Genomic DNA, 3,075 nt, shown 5'->3' with positions numbered 1-3,075 from the left:
AGAGAAGCCAGCTCATCAGTGAATAAGGAGTGTTCTGCAATAGTGCAGAGTCATGTATGAGAAAAACGAGTCCTTAGAAGAGGAAGAGGAAGAGGAATAGAGAGGCTCAGGTTCTGGTTTCTGTAAAGTCAGACTGTACCTCTGTTCCTAAAGCTATAAAACAACACTGAAACCACTATATATGTGAGAACTCACATATATAATCGAGCAAGTTTCAGCAAGTTTTTGTAGTTTTGATATAAAACTAGATTTGACTAATATAGAAGTTCTCTGTATCTTTAACCAAGCCTGGTTAAAAAATATCATCTGATATTTTTTCTTGCATTTCAAATTTTGGTTGCACGAAATTTAATATGCTATCTATAAAGATATCTAGGGTTTTAGAGAGCTCTACTACATGCTGATAGAAACCCCCAAAAGATCCCTGGACTGTAGACACTTTCACACAAAGCAGAAGTGACATCTCTTAGTGAAATATTGGGTCCAATATTCCTTTCTATGAATTTTGGTCCATTCACTGAATGTATTTTCTAAAACCCAGAGCACTCATGTGCTTATTTATTTTATTTATTGTTTTATTATTTTCCCCACCATTGGATTATCAGGTCCTAACAAAAATTCCTGAGGATGGGCCCTTTTTAGGAGTATAATTAATAGATCCAAGAAGCCTTCATGTCCTCTAACATCTATGATCATCATAAATGTTCAAAGGCTTTGATGAATACTCAAAAGCAAGATTAGAGGAGCAAGTTGCCAGGAGCTCTAAAATCATTTAAGCATAATCTCTTTGTGAATTCAGCCACTATTCAACATAGCCAGGATCTAAGAAATATTAAAGATTTGGAAAATCCAAACTCTCCATTTGCTGAAAAGAAAAGGCTACAAATGTAGGCCTTTTTACTCTTCTCCTGGGTCTATACTCACAGATAATATGGTGTTTTAAAGAAGTCGTAAACACTTACAATCTCATCTAAAATAAAAATAGAAGAATGGAGAAACTGAAATAAATGAAGAGAAAGGAGGGGAAGTATTAGACTGGAAAAGCCTCAAGGACTTTATGATATTTTCAAACATCTTCTCCTCCTCCCAAAACTTCACTAATGATCAAAGGCTGACAGAGTGAAAGGCATTTTCCCCAGGGTCCTACAACTAATTCTGATGACTGACTAAATCTCAAGTCCCTAGTATCTGGTTCTATGGTGTGAATAAGAAGCAGACACACTCAGACTTTACCCAAGCCTGGATGTCTGACACAGGTGCCATTTGGCTCAAATGTCCTTTCAACTAATCAGCAGCTCCATGCCTAGAGGAAAAGCTGCTCATTTAGAAAAGTCTGTGGGGAGTTCCTCAGTGATTCAATTAAGAATCCGCCTGCCATATAATGCAGAGGACATTAATGGGACACCTGGAAGATTCTAATGCCATCAGGCAACTAAGCCTGTGTGCCACCACTACTGAGCCCATGCTCCATAAGAAGAGAAGCCACTGCAGTGAGAAGCCTGCACACGGCCACGAAGAGTAGCCCTGGCTCACTGCAATCAGAGAAAGCCTGTGTGCAGCAACCAAGACCCAGCAAAAAAATTAAAAAAAAATAAAATTAAAAAAAAATCTGTGGCCCAGATTTATCACACTCTATGTTTTTGTTTTGGTTTCTGCTTTTGTTTTTGTGCTTTGGCCCCATCCCATCTTTAAACAAATTTATTTGGTCCCAATACTGAAAATTAAAGGGATTGCCCATGATGTTCTGGATTTCTGGTGTTTCACTAAGATGAATGAGTACTGTCAACAGTTGGTCAGCCTCACTGACTTTCAGGTGTAACTAGTCTCCTCAGATAGGAAATGCATGATTTAATTCCCCTCTGCTTCCAGCCTGCTTCATTTATTTCTATTTCTTGCCAAGCACTGATATTTGATATTCCCTTAGGTTTCCTAATAACAACTCCATGTCCCACTGGTGTTTCTTTAAAAAGTCCACTTTCTCTTGCATAGAGAATGCTTCCATCTACAATGTGTGTTAGTCGCTCAGTCATGTCCGACTCTTTGCAACCCCATGGACCCCATGGAGACCACTAGCCTCCTCTGTCCGTGAAATTCTCCAGGCAAGAATACTGGAGTAGGTTGCCATTTCCATCGCCAGGGGAACTTCCCATCTCAGGGATCCAACCTGGGTCTCCCGCATGGCAGGCGAATTCTTTACCATTAGCCAATGGAAGCGAATATGAAGATGGGGGAAGCCCAAATATGAAGATGGGAGTACTGGGATTGAACCCAGGGTCTCATACATGCTAAGCATGCACTCTACCACTGAGCCACACCCCCAGGCTCCATCTACAATACAAACTGTATAGTTTAGTGGCTAAGAATATGGGCTTTGGAGTCAGACTACCTTAATTTAAATTCTGCTTTCACAACTTCCTAGTTGTATGAGATTTGGCAAACAATTTAACAACTCTTGCCTCAGTTTTGTCACCTACAAAATGGGGTTGGTACTATTACTAAGCTCACATTATTGTGTTAGCTATTGTGAGCATTCATTGGATAAAGAAAGAATACATTTGCCAGAGAGTATTTCCTATTCTTTTACATGTAAGTGCTAGCTATTATCATATTATCTTCTTAGGTAAGTCTTCTTGTCCCGTAAAATGCAAATGTGATTCATGTAGCCAAGTCAACATGGTAAATCCCTGGATTCACACATGTAGACTTTGCTTCACCCAAAGAGCGTGCATTGTCTTCTCTGCTCTAATTATCAACCTTATTGTGTCCAAGTGAGGATATTAAAATTTTTAATATCTCTGTTCCTGTATTCCATTAAAATATAACAAAAACATTACAAGAAAAAGAAAAGATCTGTTGGCAACAATCTTTAGAATATTCCACAAAATAAGTCAAATACAGTAGTGAACCTCTCTCTCTTTTTTTTCCCCCTATATGAGAATGGAAAATATCTGACATCCATGTGTATGTCTCTGTCAGACAAAACTAATCCACCATGGGGCTCTTTCCCAAAGACTTCAGATTTGAACATACACTCCTCATCAGAGTGGTTCAGAAACATACTACCTTATTACTGGA

The 3,075-nt window shown here is 38.9% G+C and overlaps 1 non-coding gene across 1 annotated transcript; it reads right to left on the bottom strand.

Moving 5' to 3' along the window:
- Positions 1 to 2,248: 2,248 nt before the first annotated feature.
- On the bottom strand, positions 2,249 to 2,319 carry TRNAA-AGC (transfer RNA alanine (anticodon AGC)). Its single transcript has one exon. It is a non-coding gene; the product is annotated as a tRNA-Ala (tRNA).
- Between the last annotated feature and the right edge of the window lie 756 nt (positions 2,320 to 3,075).

The sequence above is a fragment of the Bos taurus genome, chromosome 18 (genome assembly GCF_002263795.3).
Source record: "Bos taurus isolate L1 Dominette 01449 registration number 42190680 breed Hereford chromosome 18, ARS-UCD2.0, whole genome shotgun sequence".
Lineage (NCBI taxonomy): Eukaryota > Metazoa > Chordata > Mammalia > Artiodactyla > Bovidae > Bos > Bos taurus.
This window is presented reverse-complemented; position numbering and strand designations above follow the sequence as displayed.